At 40.6% G+C, this 23,639-nt stretch overlaps 2 pseudogenes; both read right to left on the bottom strand.

Annotated features, from left to right (window-relative positions):
* Positions 1 to 4,334: 4,334 nt before the first annotated feature.
* Positions 4,335 to 5,711, bottom strand: LOC141418208 (C-terminal-binding protein 2 pseudogene; annotated as a pseudogene).
* A 12,627-nt stretch (positions 5,712 to 18,338) lies between these two features.
* LOC109679411 (olfactory receptor 2V2-like) lies at positions 18,339 to 19,583 on the bottom strand (annotated as a pseudogene).
* Positions 19,584 to 23,639: the final 4,056 nt, after the last annotated feature.

Here is a 23,639-nt window from a genome sequence, read left to right as displayed (position 1 = left end):
TCCACTTTTTTGAGTCCTCTTCAATTTCTAATATCAATGTTCTATAATTTTTAATGTACAAATCTTTCACCTCTTTGGTTAAGTTTATTATTAAGTTTATGTATTTATTGAAGCTACTATAAAGGGGATTCTCTTCTTGATTTTTATTTCAGCTAGCTTACTATTGCCATATAGCAATGCTACTGATTTTTGTATGTTGATTTTGTATTTTGTGTCTTTGCTGAACATGTTTATTAATTCTAATAGTGGATTTTTTTGTATTTCTGGGGCTTGAACTCAGGGTGTACACCTTGAGCAACTTCACCAGCCCCCTTTTTTTGTGATGGGTTTTTTTGAGGTAGGGTTTCGCAAACTATTTGCCCTGGTTGACTTCGAACCATGATCCCCCTGATCTCTGCTTCCTGGGAACCTAGGATTACAGGTGCCTGGCTCTAACAGTGTTCTTTTGTTTGTTTGTTTGTTTTAAATATATAGGATCATGTCATAGCAGGAAGTAACAGTTTGACTTCTTACTTTTTATTTGAATGCCCTTATTTTTTCCCTTACCTAATTGCTCTCATTAGGACTTACAGCACTGTGTTGAATAAAATTGGTGAAAGTGGACATCCTTGTCTTGTACCAGATCTTAGAGTGAATGCTTTCAGCTTTTCCCCACTCAGTGTGATGCCAGCTACTGCTTTTATTATAAATGGTTTTTATTGTCTTTATTCTTTGTATGCTTAATTTATTCAGCTTTTTATCATGAAGGGATGTTGAATTTATCAAATGCTTTTTCTATATCAATTGAGATGACCTTGTTTTTTGTTTTTCCTTCTTTTGATACTGGTGATATTAGTTGATTTGCATACATTGAACTATCGTTGCATCCCTGTTTCATTTGGTTTGCTGGTATTTTTTTTTTTTTGAGATTTAAAATCCTATTATTAAGAATACTGGCCTGTCTCTTTTTGGCATTAGGGTAATGCTGAACTAATAGAATGCATTTGGAAGAATTCTTTCCTCTTCTATGTTCTGGAATAATGCAAGGACAATTGATATCAGTTCTTTAAATATTTGGTGTTATTTAACAGTGAAGTCATCCTGTCATGGGCTTCTCTTTGATGAGAGGCATTTCATTACTGATTCAATCTTGTTCCTTGTTATTGATCTGCTTAGGTTTTCTATTTCTTCATTATTCAATATTGGTGAAATGAATGTGCCACAGAATTTATTTCTTCTAGATTAATATTTGTCTCATTGTTTATAATAAGCTCCAATGATCTTTTGTATTCCTGTGGTGTCAGTTGTAATGTCTCCCTTTCCATCCCTTATTTTATTTATTTGAATCTTCTCTTGTGTGTTTTCACTCTTGCTAAGGGTTTGTCAATTTTATCTTTGCAAAGAACCAGCTCTTTATTTTGTTGATCCTTTGTATTGTTTTTTAACTCTCCATTTCACTAATTTCTGCTATATATATAATCTTTATTATTTCCTTTTTCATTATACATTTTATTAGGATATATTAATTATACAGGGGGATTTGTAGTGACAATTCCAGTTAGACTTCTATTGTACATTGGTTAGATCACCCCATCATCTCTCCCACTCAACCCTCTCCATGCCTCACTTAAAGCAATTGCAAGAGGCTTCTTTGTTCTATTTCATGTAAGTATATGAAGTCCATCAACCATATACCCTCATCTTAATCTCCCTTATTCATCCCCCCAGTACCCCCACACTCACACTGCTCCTATTTTACAGTCCTATCTTTCTTTATTAATATTTAAGTTGATGTTCAAAGGGGTTTCTCAATGTATCCCTGCTGTGGGTGTACTTTACTTTGGTCCACTCCCTTCCATTACTCCCCCTTACCCCTTTACCTCCCACTCCCCATTTTCAGTAGTTTTTAATACACATCAATCTTTATTATTTTTTTCCTTCTACTAATTTTGAGTTTAGTTTGTTCTTGTTGAGATGTAGCAATAGGTTGTTTACTTAAGATTGTTCTACTTTTCACTGGAGACAGGGTCTTTCTATGTAGCCTGGGCTGGCCTCGAACTAATAATCCTCTTGCCTCATCCTGGCATTACAGCTGTGAGCCACCACACCTGGCTTCCCACAGGTTTTGATATGTGGTGTCCCTATTTTCATTTGTTTCAAGACATTTCAAATTTTCCTTCTTGGTTTCTTCTGTGATCCACTGGTTATTCAATGGTTGATTAATTTTCATGTATTTGTATATTTCCAAAGTGATTTTTGTTATTTAATCTAGCTTTATTCCATTGTCATCAGAAAAGACACTTGATGTAATTTCAATTTTTAAAAACTTGTTGAGACTTGTTTTGTGGCTGTTGTGTGATCTATCCTGGAGAATATTCCATATCCTGACCAAAAGAATGTGTATTCAGCATCTGTTGGAGGGAATTTTCTGCAGATGTCTGTTAGGCTCGTTTGTTGTAGTGTGGTATTTAACTCTAATATTTTTTATTGATTTTTTTTTGTCTGGATGATCTGTCCATTACTGAAAGTGAGGTGCTAAAGTCTACACCTATTATTGTGTTGGATTCTGTCTTCAGGTTTATTAATACTTGCTTTATATATTTGGGTGATTTGATATTGAGTCGTACATATTTAGAATCATTATTTCTTCTTGCTTTTTTGATGCTGTAGGACACTTTCTTTAATGATAAGTGAAGGATAAGGAAAGGTTCAGAGGGAGTTTGAACTTAGACTCATGGGACTCTATATTACTGATATGAATGGCTTAACGCTGTTTTAAAAGGAAGATCCATGAAATCAACTTAAAGTTCTCAATCTATAGAAATGGCTGTTAATTTTTTTGTTTTTTTCAATACTTCTTTTATAACTATTTCAATAATTAGGTTATTGGCCAGCCCCCCTCACTCCCCCCAAAATTCTAAAAGTTGACCAGCTTTGTTTCTGGAATTGACTTTGCTCTAATTCGCTATTTCATTTTAAGGGTTTCATAATTTGAGAGAGATGGAGTTGTGTGAGGTCTTGATTTTTCAGTTAAACACTGTATTACAATGAGGTAATTGTTAGCACTCTCAAGTCTGTCTAGATAGATAGACTCTTGGAGTTGGAAATTGGCTAAGCGGCAATGCACTTGACTTTAAACATCTCAAATGGAGAACTTTTACATGGTGAGATGTACTTGAATTTGAGAACTTAAAAGAAATTTTGATTACTTTTTATTGAGAACTGCACTGAACATTAAATGTCCACCTTTACAATAAACAAACACAGTAACAATAACTCACACTAAAACAAAACATAGTTACAATAGCCATTATTTTTTGTTTGAGACAGTTTAAAGTTTTCTCTTATCACAAAAAACAGGAATGTATCTATAAAAAGGCTCAAAATACGCCATCTTTTTAAACAAAAAGGCAATGCTTCACAAAAGTAGAACATGTAACTAGTTGATACAAATCTAACAGGACTTGGTAAAATCAGTCACATCTAATAATACATCTGAAGTGTTCTTATATAAAATATCACATGAAGAAAAAAATTTATCAATGTCTAAAAAAAGTGGATTTGTTCATAGACAATCTGACAAGTTACCATAAAAAAGTATTTTTTGAGACATAAGGAAATGTAACATCATTCTTCTTGAACCTTTACAGTTTAAGACTTTCCACTCCATAAAATAGCTGAGGATCTGAAACTGAGAAAATATATTTCAGTACAAACAACTTGTGAAACTTAATAGTTTTTTTCTTTTTTCTTTGCTTTCTTTCTTTCCTTTTTTTTTTCTTGCACCATCAGAGGGAATTACGGAACTTACAACCAACTTGCCTGCTCAGAATGCAGTTCAGATGTGAGACACTTCTGTACAGGAGCCTGTACTGTCTTCAATCCTACCTGTGCAGATGTCTAACACAGGCAAACAGTTTTCTCCCCATTTTACAGTAATTTAATCTTCCTATTAGCAAAAAGAGGTAACAAGCCCCTATGGCCCAAAAGGACTAGAGTCATAAGATGGGGATTTTCTCTCAATATTTTTTATTTTGGTGTTTGGAAGTCTTGATGCGACATTCTAGAGCAAGTTGCTCAGGACCTGCTGTGGCCAAGGAACTGATAAAGGAAAAAGCTCTATTTAGTCTTTGTGATTTGATGAATAGATAAAAAACTTAACACACAATAACAGAAGATGGTCATTAATAAATCACGTCCTAGTCTTTCAGCGCTTCTGTAAGCAGATGACACTTTCAGTTTTCTTGCTCTTGTATCTTTAACACTGCAACATCAATGATGCATATGTCCAGGGTTAGTTAAAAAGACTTCCAAATTCCTTTTCTCTTAGTTTATCCATTTTCCACCACCTCTTGTCTTGGTCCCAAGATTATCTGAATGATTACCTTTCAGCATTCTGTGCTATTGCTTGTTGGGGTGCTCTCGACTGTCCCCATGTTTTGTGGGCTGGTTGGGAGAGGGAGCTTGGGAAAGTTGTGCTATTGTAAGGAGGTTGTGAGTTACAGGGATGCCTCCAGGGATGATTCCTTCCATGGCTGCAGGAAGTACTCCAGGAGCCACATCTACGATGCCTGATGAATACCTGTATAGGGCACCATTGAGCTCTGGATGAATTTATTGCTTGTTGGTCTTTTACTGACCAAGGAGCTGCTGTGACAAAGAATTCCTTGTTGACACAGTTTCTTAAGCTTTCTGGGATGCGACCTGTGATTGCTTGGCAGATCTCCGTGGCAGCTGCCTCCCTCAGCTCTAGTGATGCTTGTTCACTATACCAGGCCTTGTGGGAAGTACAGGTGAGATTCAGTGTATCTTTCAGTGGACCTGGGCAAAGCTAAAGGGCTCTGATCCATGCACGTTTTGGGCTGCCCCTCTTATCCTGCCCTCTTTGAAAGCCTGGGCTAAGGCTTTCTCATCTACCTGGCCACTGGGGGCTGCATTCATGAGGAATGCCCCTTGCCTCATCTGCTTGATAGTAAAGTCATTGATGAAGTGGTGGCTATGTTGGTTGAGACTTCAGTGCAATGATACACAGACACTCTGATAAAGCAAGTCCTGCAGGGTATAGACCCTCTGTACACCCAAAGACTGCTCTATCCTATCTTGCAAGTAGGGGTCATAAAATATGACACCGAATTCAAAGGCCTTGCCTCCAACAGCAGTAGCCTTCCCCATGTGACCAAGCCAATGAGGCCCTGTGTCTCCCCACAGATTCGGGCTGCTCCTGAGGCCATCTCTCTGATCTGTTCCCCACTCTGTACTCCTATGCCTTCTGACAGAGCCTGGTAGAGCCACATGTTCCACTGGTACAGATTGAGGATGTGGCAGATGGTGGAATCAGCTTCCAAGCTGCAGTTGGGATGTTGCACACAGCGATCCCAAGCTCGCAGGCAGCCTTGATGTCCACGTTGTCATGGCCACAGTCCATCTGCACAATCACCCTCAGCACCTTGACTTCTCCAGGTCTTCCCTGGAAAGGGCGATGGTGTGGTACATCATGGCACCCACTGCTTCGTCTAACACCTTGTAGTGGATTTCCTGAGTGGACTGTGCATCTCAGAAGGCCACAGAGGCCAGGTCCTTCAAGATGGGAATCTCCACGGTGCAGTCTCTGCCATCCAACAATGCCACCAGGGGGCGGGAGTGCAGGGGCCGTTCGTGATCTGGTAGCAGATACCTTCACAAATTCTGTGCAATCGCTGGTGCTTGACTTTGTGCTTATCCACAACGGCCATTCTTCATCGAACTTTGCAACTCTCTGATTCAAAAGGCAAAAAGTCCTCTAAGAACTTAGGGGAACTAGCAGGAATCTGAGTGCATTACAGCACTATGAACCCAATGCAAATGTGTCCACGACCTCTATAGTTCACACAAGTGGGTTGTCTGTCTCTTTATGCGGACACAGCTTCATCGGTTCACAACCATTTAAAGTGATGAAATCCAGGCTACAAGGTTGGAGACGCACAAATGTCACTTGCACCTATTGTAGGTCAGATTCTGCCGAAGGCCTCCGTGGCCTTGGCAGTGATCTGCATCAAGTATGTGGGTGTCATTTGTAGTACAAATGAAATACCTGGATTTGAAGTTTGCTGCTGGAAAACCAAGACCCCAGATACCGCCCGTGAGATGGGATCTCAAGCCAGCCAAGTCCTAATGATGCCGTCAACCACTATTGCTCAGTCGATCAATGAATTTCCCCGAGGGTCCACTAGAGGCCGTCTTGCCGGATACCAGGCTGTGCTCTGGGTCCGTCACGGGTTCGAAATCCACCTCAGTGTCCCGCTTCGTCCCAAGGATCCTCCCCTGCCGTGGAGACCTCCTCAGGTGTGAGGTGCCCCGGGCCAGGGGTCAGAGCTGGCCTGCCCTGCCCCAAATCCTCTTTGTCATGACATAATGATATTTGTTGTCTCTTTTTAATGCTTTTGAATTAGTCTATTTTATCAGATAAATTTCTTTGTTAGCGTATTGAAACATTTCTTTGTTTTCTTCAAATTCATTGAGTTTCTTTAAAACAGCTGCTTTGAATTCTCTGAGCTTTCTTCCAAACTTTTTACTGCCTGGTCAGTTACTGGCACCTTTTTTTTGAGAACTAAATTAGGTCATGATTTCCTGAAAGCTCTTGATACTTGTTGGCATGGGGCACCATCTGGGCATTGAAGGATCAGGTATACATTCCCATCTTCCTCTTCATAGGTCCTTGCTGATATTTCAGACAGTCTAAGTAGGCTACTGATTTTCCCTGAGCTGTCATCACTTCTATTTCAGAGCTAGATTTTGGAAACCAGGTCCAGAGTCACCAGGAATCTGCTGTTGGTGTGTTGTCACTCTCATTACTAGAGGGTAATCCAGAACCAAGCTTGTCTTAAATGCAGTCTTGGTGTATTAGTCACAAAGAAATAAGAAAATATCTAGAAAGACTAATCTGTCTCCACAAGCCTCCCCCGGGGTTGGCTCAGATGTCTCATCTAGTGCATCTATAGTCTATAGCCTGTGGATAGGCACTGAAATATTCTGCCTAGCTCTGGGAAGAGTCACCATGGATTGACCAGCCCCAGGCTCCTATGTCACACCAATGCCAATAATCTGTGTTGTACTCTGAGTTTACAGCCCGTCAAGACAAGCACCACACTGGGGTAGGGGCCAAGGTCCATGCTGCTATCAGATATATCTATTGCTGATGTGGATTCATGGCCACAGGTGGTACTAGCTAGAATAGAAATCTGATGGAAGTGGGCTTCATGTCCTCCTCTGGCACTGGAGCTGACTGTTTAAGAGGCTCTGTGTGCAGTAGGCTGGGGGATAAAGGGTGATTGGATCTCCTAATGTTAGGTTTCACCAGTCCATCATTAAGTTCCAAGGCAAAGACTTCTGCTTTCTACCCTGTCCTGCCTCTGTTAAAAGTGTTCTTGCACCACACTGCGCTGCCTGAGGTTGGGGCAATGTTAGTGAAGGCAATCTGTTCACTTCCCAGGCTGATGCTAAGATGGGTTGCACCTGAGCTTAACAGAACCAAGGCAACTGAACAGCTGGTGGTGACGCAAGCCAAAACACAAGTCCATCCAACTGGTGCACAGGTTTCTGTGTGGTGCCAAGGTAGTTCCAGAGCTCTGTGAGCACTGGCCTGGCAATAGCTATGCTGTCCACGAATGGGGTGGGTGGGTGGTGGAGATAATTCCTTGGCCATCAAGGCTACTGCTAAGCTTCGTTGTACCTGAATCTCACAGATTCAGGGGCCTGCACAGTTTTGGTAGGAGGGTGGTTTTCCCCTGGTATTCACTGGATAAAGGATTAATGTCCAGAATATATGGGGAGCTCCAAAAACTAAACACCAAAACAAGAAGTCCAATTAATAAATGGGCAAATAAATTGGACAGACAGTTCTCAAAAGAACAAGTGCAAATAGCCAGTAAAAACATGAAGAAATGCATCCTTAAGCATAAAGAAAATGCATACCAAACCCCGGTCAGAATGGTAATCATCAAGAAAATAAATGACAAGTGTTGGCAGAGATGCAGGGAAAAAGGAAACTTTTACACTATTGATGGAAGTATAAATTAGTGTAGCCACTGTGTACATTAGTATGAAGGTTCCTCAAAAAACTAAAACTAAAACTGCCATATGATCCACTTCTGGACATTATCTGAAGAAATGTAAATCAGCATTCAGTAGAGAGAACTGCACACTCATTTTTATAGCAGCACTGTTTTCAATAGCAAACTATGGAATCAGTCTAAGTGTCCATCAACTGAAGACTGGATAAAGAAAATATGGTATATATGCATATTGGACTATTATTTATCCATAAAAATGGAATTGTGTCATTTGCAGGAAAATAGATGGAACTGGAAATCATCATGTTAAGAAAATTAAGCCAGAAAGAAAAATATTGTATTTTCGCTCAAATGTGGAATCTAGACCTAAAAAAACTGACATGAATGCAAAACTGTTTGGGGCAGGGTGAGAACCAATGGGAAGGAGGAGAGTGAAAAGAGAGGGTGAATGTGATCTGAGTACTTTATATATGTATATGAACTAGAATAATGAAACCTGTTAAAATTGTTCAAAAAAGTGTGGAGAGTAGATACAAAAAAGTAAGATGGGGAAAAATTGATCAAAGTACACTATACGCAAGTATAGAAATACCAAAATGAAACCACTTTCTACAATCAATACACACAAATCAAAAAGAGAAAAAATAAAATAAAAATTGCATCTGCAAAAATATTTTTAAGGGCTCTAGAGATAAGCACATTATGTGCTCTTTTGGGTTAGGGAGGATTATCATAACTTTTGCTTTTTGGGAGGCGTGTTTTCAGGAAATGAAGGGCAGGGAAACACTGAGAAGATTACACAACGATTTAAACACAACTGACAACAACGTGGGACTGACTGACAGCTTCTCAACATCAATTGGACTGCATATTACACAAACAGGGTTTTCACATTGTTTTCTTAACTTTTATTTATTTATTTATTTATTATTTTATTTGTGTTTGGTCAAAGTCTTGTGTAATGAATCTATGAATAAGGCAGGTTTACTGTTTATACTTTATTATGTTGAGGTATGATCCTTCTATTCCTGCTCTCTTCAGGCTTTTATCATGAAGTAATGTTGAATTTTTGTCCAAGTTATTCTGTATCTCTGAGATGCTTCTGTGATTTCTGTTCTTGATTCTGTTTATGCTCTGTAACACATTTATTGATTTGTGTATGTTGAGCCAGCCTTGCATACCTGGGATGAATCTAACTTTATAGGACGTATGATCTTTTTTAAACCGTGTTGCTGAGTTTGGTTTGGGTTTTATTGAGGATTTTTGCATCTACGATCATCAAGGATATTAGCCTAGAGTTTTCTTTTCTTGTGTATCCTCATCAGGTTTTGATAACAAGGAAATGTTGGCTTCATAGAATGGGTTTGGAAGTGTCCCCTCCCTTTCATTTCTATGGAATAGTTTGAGAAACATTGGTTTTGGTTCTTTAAATGTTTGGTAAAATTCAGCTGTGAAACCATCTGGTCCTGAGTTTTTCTTTTTAGGATACTTTTAATTATTGATTCAGTCTCATTACTTGTTATTGGCCTATTCTGACTTTTATATTACTTGGTTAAATTTTTGTAGGTCATATATGTTCAGAAATTTGTCCATTTCTTCTAAATTATCCAACTTGTTGGCATATAGTTTTTCAAAATAATATCTAATGATCATTTAAATTTCTATAGTATCAGTATCAGTTGTAATGTCTCCTTTTTCACCTCTAATTTTATTTATTTATTTATGATGGTACTGGGGTTTGAACTCAGGTAATCACAACTGCTAGGCAGGCATTCTGCCCTATGAGCCACACCTCCAATCCTTTTTGCTCTGGTTGTTTTGGAGGTAGGGTCTCCCAGGCTGGCCTGGAAGTGTGATCCTACTGATCTTACTTGGCCGCTTATGTAGCTAGGATTACAGGCATGAGCCACAGATGCCTGGATTTAAATTAAGTTAATCAATTAATTATTTTTTTGTATTTGGACTGGGTGAGGATACACTGTGACATTTACAAAAGTTCTTAAAATATATCAAATGTATCATATTTGAATTCACCGCCTCCATCATTCTCCTTTATCCCCCACTCCCTCCATTCCTGGAATAGTTTCATCAGGTCTCATTTTTCGATTTACATATATGTGTACACAGTATTTGCACCACATTCACCCTCCCACACCCTTTCCTCACCTCCTCCCACTCCCACAGGTACCAACCTCTCCTCCCCCTGCAGGATCTCTTTTAACTAATTTAATGTTTTTGAGCCTTCTCTCTCTCTGGTTAGTCTAACTAAAGGTTTGTCAGTATGTGTATGTTTTAAAAATATCTCTTTGTTGAATTTCTCATTCATATCCTGTGTTGTCTTCTTAATATTATTGAAATATTTATTTGTAGTCTCTTGTATCTATTTGTGCTTTCAGAAATCATTCTTTTGAATTCTTTTTCAGGCATTTCATCCACCTTGATATCTTTTTTTTTTAAAAAAACAGATTTAATAAGAGTTTTATGAAATACACATTTAAAAAACCACTACTATGGGCTGAAATTAAAGTGCTCACTTCAGACTTCTACCCTAACCCCAGCACTCCATGAAGGTGGCACTCTATCCCTGGTGGCACCCACATGTTCCACTTTGTCTCAGATATTCCCCAACCCCTGACTGGCTTTTGACCTCTCAGGGGACTAGGATCCTGCTGCCCTTTTCCAGCCTCAGGCTACAGAGCAAGATGGACAAAGGCAATGGAGCCTGAGTTAGCTGTCCCCATGCAGCGGGTAATAAGAGCAGGCACACAATCACATTTCCAGTGAGTGTCTGCATCTGATTCCTCCTGTGTCCTTCCTGGTGCCATCACTGTTAATCTTGCAAAGCAGCAAGGGTTTCAGAGCTGTGTGACAATGGAGCAGAGGCTGCACAGGAGTTGTCTTTAGGATCAGAGAGGGGTATTCATGACTCTTCCTAAGAGCAGTTCCAAATTGACCAGGAATGTCACTCACCCACCTGGCTGCCACCACAGTGGTTGTGGGACCCGTGTTGGACAGCTTTATGTAGTTGGAAAACAGAGACTCCTGCTTGAGGACATGGCCAAGGTCTAAGGGTATGTGGAGAGCCAAGATGTGGTCTAGGTCAAACCCCACTAACCCACTGCTCTGTGCCCTTTCCCACAGGACATCTGTCCTGGCCCCACTCTCTCAGAGACTCTGTCCAGGTGGTCTGATGAATGGTATCACAGAAGACCAGCTCCCCAGAGCAGGTCATGCTAGATCCTCCACCATCCAGGCTAAAAGGAAAGGCAAGGAGGGAGAGCTCTGACTGGGTTCTCAACACCTCAACAGTGTCACTGGAGACTTTAAACTGCTTCTGAACTGCCTGGATGAGCTACAGGCACAGCAATGCTGAGCCCACGGCTTCCTGTGCCTGTCATTAGGGGTGCGGAGTGCCAGAGCTGAGTCTCTCTACAGCTTTCTGGTTTCCAGTTTGTATATGAATTGTTGTGATGAAGCCCCCTGTTTCCGGGGACCCCAAGGGCCACTTTGATATCTTTGGAATCTGAGACTAGTGAGTTATGAACTTTAGGAGGTGCCATATTACTATTATTCATTGTATTTTTGTGTTTCTTTATTGAGGTTACACATCTGGTGAAATGGATATTTTTATCATTTTTAATAGGATGGCCTTCTCTTAAAGATGTGTCTTGGGTTTATGTTTGTTATACAGTGTTGAGTTTATTTCTGAGTGGGCACCAGTGTAATCTCCCAGTAGCTTCTTTGGCTGGGGTTAGTGAGTTGGGTACAGTCCATACGTGTCAGAATTGGAGAGAACCACTCCCTCTGTGTTGTGTAGAAATGGCGACTTTAGCAGTTCAGGCTAGAGTGTAGGCAGCAGAGTGTATGGTGTGCACTCTATGTGGTTACTTCTGCAATGGGAGTGGTGGCCCCTTTTGAATGACTTGGGTGTCCTCAGGCACTGTTGTTATGGGCTTTGCTACTTCCATGGGTCTCTTGAATTGGATTCTGGTGAGGGGCCAAAAGCACTTATCTTCCAATTAGACACCAGTGAGGGTGCAGTTCCTTCATAGGAAGAGACGTGGGGGCAGAAATCACAGCACCTCCTTTGCAATGTGTGGTGAGACAAGGCGAGGGGCTGACTGATTCAGGGGACCCACAGAAGTATGGATGGAGGAAAAACTACTGTTACTGTGAGTGCACTTGCCCAGAAGCAGGATCTCAGATTCCCACCCTAGCTATACAAGCCTGTGGACAGGGCCACAGCTGCTGCCTCCCTCATTCTTTCAGTTGTAATGCCATGCATGGATTGAGTGAGAGTGAGTCACTGCTGGAGCTGGACAACATTCCTCTTAGCTGAGATGCTGATAGGAGAGAACAAAAGCAGAAGGCTGCTGGTGCTGGGCAAAGTTTTCTTTGACCTTATTAGTCTCTGCGCCTTATTGTCTGTGGAGAGAGTGTGTGAGGTGATTTTTTTTCCTTTTGGATATGCTGCTGTTTCAGTTCTCTGAATTTTGCAAGGTTTCTGTTTCTGTACTGTAGAATTTCAGCATCTTCCTTGGTCACCTCAAAAGGCAGCCACACACCCTTGACTTTAATTTCTCTTTGTGTAAGAGCAGGTGAGTGCTGTATGCTTCTATCCAGCCATCTTGCCTCCTCCCCTGATCTGGTCTTACATGAAGCTTCTTTTCTTCCTGATTGCCTGGCTTCAGGCTCTGACTTAAAAAATACCTGGTTTGGCTTTCAGAGATGAGGCTCATCTGAGTCTGTCTTTGGAAGCCCTTCAGCTTTTATATTTATGCACCTCATCAAATTCATTTATTCATTTTCTGTTATGCCTTAGCTCACTCATTTCTATCTTTCCCAGCCCTTGACATTTCTGACATGTTAGCTTTCCCTGGGATCTTTCTCTGTGAACTATGAAGAAGGGATTTTGCTATCAATTGCACCCATTTCAGTTCTTTCTCTGCTTTTTCTCCTTCAGCTCACACCCCGCCCCCCCCAATGATCCCAGCCTTTTAGGTTCAAATTCCATTCTTAGGGGAATTTCTTAGGAATGTGGACCAAGGTGAGAGCTTTCTGGGTCTTGGCTTTTTTTCTACCCTTAATCCCTACTAAGAAGTTCCAGTCTATACTTATTTTCTGGTCATTTGTTCAACTCACCTTCTCAGCTGTCTGTGCTTCCCATACATTCAGAACCTCAGTTTATGTGAGGTTCTACTCTCCCCATACCATTCCCTGACCATTTCCTCTTGCTTGTGGAATGACTTCCCCACTCTCTGTTTCTAATAGCAGCTTGGTCAAAGCCTCTAAAGCCTTTGCTCAGGAATGTCATAGCCAAATTAACTGTGCAAGCTGTCACCTCCTCCTGCAATGTTCAGTCTTTGTGGACTAGTGAATGTGAGTTGTGGATGGCAAAGGTTTTATTCATTGCACTTTATTTTCAAATATGGAAGGACTATGTGCAGCCCTCAGGTGCCAGCTCAGGACCACACACAGAAACAAACCAATGGGACTTTTTTGAATGGTCCAGGAGGCAAGGGCTGCTGACAGTGAATTTTTCCTCCTTCACGGAGAGGTCCAGAAATGACCTGTTCAGTTCAACTTTGAATGTAGGTCCTCAGCCCTGTGGACATCTGACAGTTACCAGAGGGTCTTCAAGAGTTGGCAGAAATACCTACCTTGTTTCCCAGGAACCCCAAGCATGGTGGTGGCTGTTGAGCAGAGAGAAGTGAACTCAAGCCCACTAGATCATTCTCACTTAGGCCTTTGGCAGCTTCCCCATTCTAGCTCCTTCCTCTCCAGCTTATCCCAGGCAGGCTCCTTGGTCTGGCTATTGAGATCCCCACAATCATGCTCCATCTCCTCTGCCTACCTGTGTTTCCCTCTAACCTCCAAAGTACCTGATCCACAGATGTCCCAACATAACCATTGTGGCTTTCAGAATCACGGACAGCTCTGGGTTTATGGTGGTCTCACTTAAGGATTTTCAACTTTATGGTGGTGCAGAGTGGTATATGTTTACTAGAAATAGTACTTCAAGTTTTGAATTTGGATCTTTTCACAGGCTAGTAATGCATTGTATGATGTTCTTTTGAGATGCTGGGCAGTCACAGCAAGCCATAGCTCCTAGTCAACCATACTGCTGTGAGGGCACACAGTTGTTGGTACTGTTGCCATAATTTTTGGATCTAAGCATTCAAGAAATTATATAAATTATTAACATTTTGCTATAAAATAGGCTTTATGTTAGATGATTTTGTCCAACTGCTGGCTAATGTACATTAGCTTATTTAAAACAGGTCTTCAATGAGTTTTGAATTGACTTTTGTATAAGGCATGCAATAGGAATCTAGTTTCAGTCTTCTAAATGTGGATGTCCAGTTTTCATGGCACCGTTTATTAGAGAGGTTGTCTTTTCTCCAATGTTTGTTTTTGGCACCATTGTTGAGGTACAGATGACTGTAGTTGTATGGGCTTATTTCTGGGTCCTCTATTCTATTCCATTGGTCTATGTGTCTGTCTTTGCCCAGTACCATACTGTTTTTGTTACTATTGTTCTGTTGTATAAATTAAAGTCAGATATTATGATACTGCCAGCATTGCTCTTCTTGCTAAGGATGTCTTTTTGATTATTCAGGGTCTTTTATGCTTGATATGAATTTTAGGATTAATTTTCTTATTTCTGTGGAGAATGCCATTGGACTGTTGATGGGGGTACGTTGAATTGCTTTGGTAGTATAACCATTTTCACGACATCAGTTCTGCCAGTCCACGAACATGGGAGGTCTTCCCATCTTCAAGTGTTTTCTTCAATTTCTATCTTAAATGTTTCATAATTTTCATTTTAGAGGTCTTTCATTTCCTTAATTAAGTTTATTCCTAGGTGGGTTTTTTTTTGTTGTTGTTGTTGATGCTATTGTGAATGGGATTATTTTCTTGATTTCTTTCTCATCATGTTTGTTATCATATATAGAAAAGCTATAGGTTTTTGCATGTTGATTTTGTATCCTGTTACTTTGCTGAAAGTGTTTATCAAATCTAAGAATTTTTCCAGAGAATTCTTATTTCTAAGAAATAAAATAAGAATTTTATTTCTGATTTTGATCCATCATGAACTGTTATGATACAGGAAATTATTTATGTTTTTTTACATTTTTAAAGACTTGCCTAGGGATGTGAAAGGGGACGGGAAAGGGGAAGGGAGGAGGGAGGTTAAAAAAGAGCAATAGGGTAAATATATTGAAATTATATGCTATATGGAAGGATTATAATGAAACCCCTGCACAATTTAATACACATCAATAAGAAAAGAGACTTTCTTTCTGGCTTAAAGTGTAACCTGTTTTTCAGAAAGTTCCATGCACTGCTGAAAAGAAAGTGTGTTCTTCAGTTGTTGGATGGAATACTCTGTAGATATCTCTTAAGTCCGCTTGATAGATTATGCAGTTTAACCATGAGATTTCTTAATTTTTTTGTATGGATGATCTATCTCAGCAGTCATATTTCTTGTTGTCTAATTTTTCTTCTTACCTCTTCAAACAAAAGCTAAATCGTAATAAAACAAAAACAAAACAAATCCAAACCAGTACCTACCCTTTATTGTCTGGCTTGGAGGGGCTCTTGGCTCTCTGCTGCTCTCCTGTGGCTATTTGTTTTCCTTGCCAGGGAAGGTAATAATCTCTGAACCCCTGAACACTTCTTCCCAATGGCAGGTATTTCGTCCTGGTTTTTGGAGGGTCTTACTATGGGAAAATGACAGACATAATTCCTGGTCATCTGGAGCTTCATGCTTAGCTTTAACAAATTTTAATAAACACACAGTCTTTCAACTGCAGGAGTAAAGTATTTAAAAATATTTATTATAAAGAAAATGGATCTACCTGACTGCAATAGAGATATGTCACATGTATGTATATGTGACATTCCAACGAGTTGGATTGGAAACTTGGATTTGGTAAGGTAGATGGCAAAAGCCAGCGGCCTGTGAATATTTAAAACTATTATAGAAAGTTTCAAGCGTACACAGAAAAGTGAAGCAAGTACCACACACTCCCATCACCTCCAGCAAGGCTCTTGTTTCTATTACTCTCTTATGCATGGATGCATATTTTCTTTGTCTATTTTCTTATTTTAGCAAGTTTCTATTTTTGCAATTCTGCACATTTATACTTGATATAGTATTTTTATTTTATAGGGAGCATTGAATTGTGTGCCTGCACAAAAGGGAAGTCTCTTTCGTGGTCCAGAACTTATTCTGTGTACTAGTACGTGTTCAGTAGATATTTGTCAACTTGAAACCCAGCCTAGGGCTTGGGGTGTAGCTGCATTGTAAAGCCTTGCCTAGCATGTATCAAGATCTGGATTTTGTATGAATCACACATAAACAACAATGAAACAATAGCAACAAAACTCTGGCTTTTGTCCAGGCAGTGAATTTATGCCAAAAAAAGCAGATAAAATAAATCAGGAATGCTCCTATTGCTGAACTGATTAAAGTAAAAGTGAATAGAATATTTTAAAATTATAAAACTTCATTTTATTGGGATGGGGGGGCCTTGAAAATTCCTGGACTCAAGCAACTCTCTTGCCTCAGCCTCTGTGTAGCTGGGACTAGGAGGCCTGGACCACCATAACAAACTGTAAAACTTGTTTGAGTGATTATAGTGCAAATATTCCTCCTTGGAAGGGGGAGGGAGTTCAGTGCTTATACAGAAATGGTTCTGGTTGGAACACTCGCGATGCTTATGGTTTGAGCGATGCCAATAGTCGGGAGGTCTGAGTGTGCATGGGTTTAATTTGGGACTGCTTCTTGGAAGAGAAAATTTCAGGCCAAATTAAAATTTGGACAAGGGAAAAGGATGGGGTAAGAATGAAGAGGATTACCAGAAGACACTTAATTTTATAGTCTTAAAATTAATTTGCTGGACTGGGCACAACCTCAGTAGTATTAATTACTAAGGGATCAGTAAAAATAAATCATGACACACAATGGAAAAGTTTGCAACTCTTCAACTAAAGAAAGGTACTTCTATTTTTATAAATCCTTGGAGACCCTCCTTTGGCAGTTAAACCTCTGAGGGAAGGAAGTCTCGTGCACAGTTCTCTGCTCATCTCAGCTGCTCAACAAAACAAATCTTTCCCACAGGGAGGTGGAGAGGAAAACCAGGAAGAGGGAGGAGAAACTTAACAAGTATGAGCCCCGCTTCCTCAACTGTAAAGCAGCAATAAGCATATTCACTACAGAATGTTTGTTGTGAGAATTTAGCTGAATTGACTGTCTAATGTCATGTCCCCATGGTAGGTTTTTGTTGAGGGGGTGGTGGTGGGATCAAACTCAGGGCCTTGACCACTGTAAGCAGGAGATGTACCACTGAGCTACACTCCCAGCCTCACCCCCCACCATTAAAATTGTTATTAAGGACACTGCTCTCCATGATTGCCATAGCCTGGGAAAACACTTAACCCAATTCCCAAAACCCAATTCTGCCCTCTTTCCTGACTACTTTCATCAGAGAAGAGTTTTATTGAAAATATGTACAAGGGCCTGGCCCTGAGTTTAGTAAGATGGATACAAATCACTTAAACAGTTTGAATAGGAATGTTTTAAATGAACTTTTCAAATCAAAGAACAAATTCTGTTACTATGTCCTGGTATTCATTTCCAGGGGAAATGGTTTAGCCCAGTAACTCTGGAGGCTGTAATAGGAGGACCTCTTGAGCCCAGGAGTTCATGGTCAGCCTGGGCAACATAGTAAGATCTGGCCACAGGAAAAGAACAAGAAGAAACAAACAAGCAGAATCAGAAGTGATACAGGATAGAAAATTTTGCTAGAGGACTGTATATAGACAGCATTTTGGTGAATTTCCAATGGACCAGACACTGAACACAGAAACAAGTCTTTACCCTGTTCTTCATAAATATAAAAAATTTTATATTTGTATTCTTTGAAGTAGTCCTTACAAAGTTTCCAGTTTCACAGTAGGAAGATGGAAACTCTCCAAACATTGTATTGGCTTGTTTTCTGCCATCTGTAAGCTTGTCATCTAAGATTGTAGATTAGTATGAGACATATAAATAAGAGGACAAACTATATCTCCATAAAAAAATAAAGCACATAGCCTAGTATCTAGTGTGTACTATACTCTGAATAAATGGTATACATTAGTGGGGAGGAGTTAGAAAACTCAGCTCAGGAAGTTTTCACTAATAAGAGCATTCTGATTTTAGCCCTATATCTGCACAGTGCTTGAGTTTCAAAGCCCTCCATTCCTCATTAATGTATTTTACAAAGTAATCAGTCCACAGAAGATTAAGGAAAAAGCCATTTATTTAACAGAGATAGAGAGCACTGATTTAGAGGTTAAAAAAGAAACTTTCCCAGCCTGAAGATGTTATGGTAGAATCTAACAAAGGGAGAAATTGTTTACCTGATATCACACAGCCAAGAGGAGGCAGACTCAGGCACCCTGTGTTCAGTGTTGGCTGCCAATCCTGAAATGGCCCAGCCCCTTCCTCAGTGCCCCCATCACCTCCCGGTTCCTCAAGCTATAAATGAGGGGATTGAGCATAGGAGTAAGGACCGTGTAGAAGATAGAGACCACCTTGTCATGGCTAGGGACTCGGTATCGCCTAGGCCTCAGGTAGATGAACATGGATGCCCCATAGAAGAAAGAGACAGCTGTCAGGTGGGAGGAGCAGGTGGCCAGAGCCTTTGTTCGTGACTGAGCAGAGTGCATACGAAGCACAGTTCCTAAGATGCGAGCATAGGAGGCCACAATGATGGAGAAGGGAAAGAGCAGCATGAAGACACAGCAAACAAATCCCACCTTCTCAAAAAGGGATGTGTCCACACAGGCCAGCTTCAACAAGGACAGCATCTCACAGAAGAAGTGGTTCACCTCCCTTAAGCCACAGTAAGGGAAGGTCATTACCACCACCATTTGGACCAATCCATCTATTATCCCAAAGGCCCAGGAGCTCCCAACGATCTGGAGACAGACCTTCTGATTCATGAGGATGGGATAATGAAGTGGATGGCTAATGGCCACATAGCGGTCATAAGCCATGAGTCCCAGCAAGAGCCCCTCAGATCCCACGAGACAGACAAAGAGGCCAATTTGTGTACCACATCCCACAAAGGAGATGGACTTGCTGCCAGACAGAAAGTTGACTGCCATCTTTGGCACATTAGTACAGACCAACATGAGGTCCATGAGGGAGAGCTGACTGAGGAAGAAGTACATGGGCATATGAAGTCGTGGATCAAGGTAGATGAGGAAGATGAGGAGAACATTCCCACAAAGGGCCACTGTGAAGACTATCATGACCACAGAGAAAAGAACAGTATCAGTTGAACTGTGGGAGAGAAGATTCCCAAGAGGATAAAGTCATCTGTGGATGATTGGTTCAACCATATCTCCATGGTTCAGTTGTTGTTCCTGGTCACCTGAAAACATGGACACGATTATATAGGATTGACCTTCCTTCTTCCCTCACTTCTTTTCCACCCTCTTTTCCTTTTCCCTTCCCTTTCTTTCCCCTTCCTTTCCTCCCTTTTTTCTTCTTTTCCTCCTTCCCTCCCTGCTTTCTTCCATCCTTTCTTTCCTTCCTTCCTTCATTTGCTGGGAATCTAACCCAGGGCCTCATGCATGATAAGTAAGCACTCTATCACTGAGTCACATCCGCAGAAAAAGACAGTGCTGAAAGGGAGTCAGAGACATGATTTGCTTTTACATGGACAAATCCAAATCAAGAAATGAAGTCATGTGTACTCTAAAAGACAAGCACCGTTGTCAAGAGTCAAAATATCTGTAGTCAGTGTGCATAAAAGAATAAATTAGCCACACTTGCCTGGTGGTGCATGCCTGCAATCCCAGCACTCTGGAGGCTGAGGCAGGAGGATTTTGTATTTGAGGTAAGCCTGAGTTAGAGTGAAACTGTCTCAAAAAACCAAAAAATATAAACAACTGATTGGAAATCATTGCCATGTTCTGACTATAACTATTTTATCATTGACCTCACATTCTGACCCAGTTAAACTTTGTCTTTCCCCTCAAAGGCACTTCTAGGCTTTTTTTTAAAAATAGAAAAAGGCTTCTTTTATCTCACAATTTCCAGCTTTAAAAAAAGCCCTCTGTGCATGTTCATTTTTAATCAGTCTGTTTTCAAATTCAATTTCTTCTTTATCTGGAACTGCACCAACAGGCATTTTTCTTTCCTTTCTTTCTTTACCCCCCCTCCCTTTTTTGGATACAGGTTCTCACTATGTAGACCAGGTTTATCTCAAACTCTTAATCTTCCTGCCTCTGTATCTCAAGTGATGGAATTATAGGCATGATCCACTATACTTGGCTACTATCATGCATTTGTGTGGTTCTGCAAGTAGTACAACACTGCAGTCTTTTTACTTTAACATTGTATTATTAGTTAACTATTCCTGTATAACAAATAGGCAAAAAATTTAACATCCTCAAATAAAACACAATGGCAAACATTTATTATCTCACATTTTTTGTGCATCAGGTGCTGGGATACAGCTTAGCTGGGTGCTTCTATCTGTTGGCCAGATGCAGTCTTCTCAGGCATGGCTGGAAAAGACTCCACTCACAGGTCACTCACATAGCTGTTGGAAGCTTTGCTTGCTTTTCACAGGGCACCTTACAGCATGGAAGCTGACTTCTCCAGGAGAGAGGGATCCACGAGATGGGAGTCAAAGTACCCTAGATGGAAGCTGAAGTCTCTTAGCAGCTAATGTCAGAAGTGTTCCATCATTTCTGCTTTTTCTAATCTTTAGACCCGAGTCACTAAATCCAGCCCACATCCAAGGGGAGGGAACTACATGAGGCCATGCATACCAGGGAGTGGGGATCAATGGGGAGCCCCTTAACTTACCACATCCTTCAGGTACCAGTCTCAAATTCTGATTCTTGAATAAATAAAACAGGATTCTGATGCATTTGAGCAAGTAATCTTGTCATACAAAAATGATGACTGCATGGAGTCTAAAAAACTAAGAATCAAATATTTTGAGCTCATCCGTCTATCTTTAATCTGTGGATAAGAGGCAGGGGTCTCTGCTTTGTTCTAGGGATAGGTGACATATAATTAGTAACAAGTCGTATTCAACTTTTGTGTCCCACAGTTCACATCCATCATTTTATTTGAACTTGTAGTGATTCTGCAGTGAAAATACAGTGATTGTTAAAATAAACCCTCTTTCACAAATCAGGAAACACTCTGAGAAGTTGGTGAGATTGCCTTAGTTGAGGAAATATACAACCAGGACTTTTGAATCTATGTTCTGTATACATTATGTCAGGCTATTTCTGGGAAAAATATCCTGAGAAGGGCATGTTCACTTATCTTGGAGAAATTCTCAGAAAATTCAAATTCACTTTTCTCTAATTCTTAGCTCATCAGCAGCCTTCTGATCCATAATGTGCAGTCTTAAAAACTGGAGGTGCTTTTTCCTATCAGACATAGCTCTCTGTCAAAAAAGATGAATACATTATCACACCCCCAAGTTATTGAGAAATAGTGCTGGGGTAAACCTGACTCTGTATGAATAAAAGCTGAAGTGTTTTCAGTATAAAAGCAAGACTTTCACCAATAGGCCCTCCATCACCACCCAGATTTCCTTTCCTTCTGCTGACTCCAGAATTTCCTCCACTCAAGTCTCACTGCCAACCTCAAGAGTCTTGGTGCTCCCTGTTACCTCCTTTCAGAAGGCTCTTCCCAGGTATGCACTGGCCCTTTCACCCACCTCCTACTCAGTGAAGCCTTCCATTAATACACTATTTAGAACTGAAGTCCTCCCACCCCAGCCTTTTTGCTTCCCTGCCTTTTGCTTCCTGTGGTAAGCAAAACCATTGCTTGCTACATTTTACTCATATGGATTTATTTGCTTTCTTTCTTCCTATCTTATGTTTTTTGGTGCCACTTTTGCTCATGGTGGGACCTCAGACTCCTTGAACAGTGTCTCATATGTATTATCTTCTCAGTTAATATTTGTTGAAAGAATAATAACTTTATTACATAAAAGTAATTTTGTTCCATAAAACAAGCTTGAGAAATTATTGCTATCTCTCAATTCTATTTTCCCTGCTCTCTAACTTCAGCTTTTTCTGCTGAGTGTTCAGTGGCTTCATTTTTCTTCCTAGGAACAACAAAAAAGAAGACATTTTTTTCTATAATACATAGGACAGGATGACTCCATGTCCTATATCAGTCCTCACCTTCCTGTTTCCTCACTCTCCCTTGTCCTCACTTGCTGTTTGTTCTCCTGTTGAAGATCATTGTTCCACCCAAGGATCCACAGTTTAGACAAATCCAGACAGAAGGAAAGAGGTAAGGAAAAGGTTAATAATACATTAAAGAAAGAAAAAGACAGAAGTAGGCTAAAGGAAGAGGACCAGAAAAGAGAGTGTGGAGAGATAACTCTGGAAGATGAATGGCTCAAGTGTCACTGGTCTCTACCAAAAAAGAACCAAAAAACACAACAAACCCCTTGACAGAGGCAAACAATAGGAGGAAGAGCTACATAAAAATAGAAATGGGAAAATGAAACAACATCCAGTGATAGGAAGTGCAAAGAAGAGAGAAGGAGGAGTGACAGGAAATAGATACTCACCTACGGGTGGGTCCTCGGCAGGAAAAAGCTCAGCAGACATACCCTGTGGAGAAGTTTCTACCATCAGTGTAATTTCATTGTCCTTTTCCTGTGTTTGCACTTACTAGGTGAAAGGGGACAGGAAACAGCAGCACCCCGCCCCCAACTCTGATCTCCTTCCATAGACTTTGCTAGGCAATGGATGTCCATGTCATCCTGCACTTCCCTGGGAGCTCTCTACTTCAGTTTGTGGAGCTCAGAGGGACAACAGCCTCCTCTTACAATGAAAAAGTCAGAGAAGTGATGAATTTTTGAGATGGTGGATATTCCAATTGCCATGATCTGAACATTATTTATTACACACATATTAAAAATTCATACTCTACCCCTAAATATGTATAATCACTATGTGTCAATTTAAGAAAGTGTAGGGAGGGAGAAATGAGAAATAGACAAGAAGATGGTAGAGGGGAAGAAGGGATCAGAGCTAGCATCTGTGCATCTGAGTCTGCTCATCAGTGCCTACCTGCCACCTTCCACAATGCACCTGCCTTTCACCTGAGCTTCAGAACTATCTCCCACTGCCCACACAGGTATTTAATGCAAGATTGAGTGACAAGGGTGAAGTCAATGACTCCCAGGAAGCCCACAAATGCCAGCCCAGGAACTGGAGCTCCCACGCTTATAATTAAAGAGCACAAAAGTGGGAGCCTGGGGAAAAGACCAGGAGCAGGCCAGTGGGGACAGACTGAGGAAATCTTCCCAAAGGAGATGTGCAGGGCCAGCCAGAGCACAGAATTAGAGAATTTAGGTAAAGTTTCTTTGTGCTCTATCCTTCTTAACCCTCCCATCCCCCACTGCTCATATTTCTATACTTCCCCTGTGAATGCAGGGCCCTTCATGCAGTCTTTACCTATGGCTGACCCCTTCAGCCCTCCCTAAAAACACAATCCACATCTGTCCTTTATCTGCTCTTGTGAAGTCAACTTAAATCTACTGGTTGCTTGTGATACGCAGAGAA

This window comes from Castor canadensis, chromosome 16 (genome assembly GCF_047511655.1).
Source record: "Castor canadensis chromosome 16, mCasCan1.hap1v2, whole genome shotgun sequence".
Classification (NCBI taxonomy): Eukaryota; Metazoa; Chordata; class Mammalia; order Rodentia; family Castoridae; genus Castor; species Castor canadensis.
The sequence above is the reverse complement of the archived record's forward strand: the minus strand, read 5'-3'. Positions and strand labels throughout refer to the sequence as shown.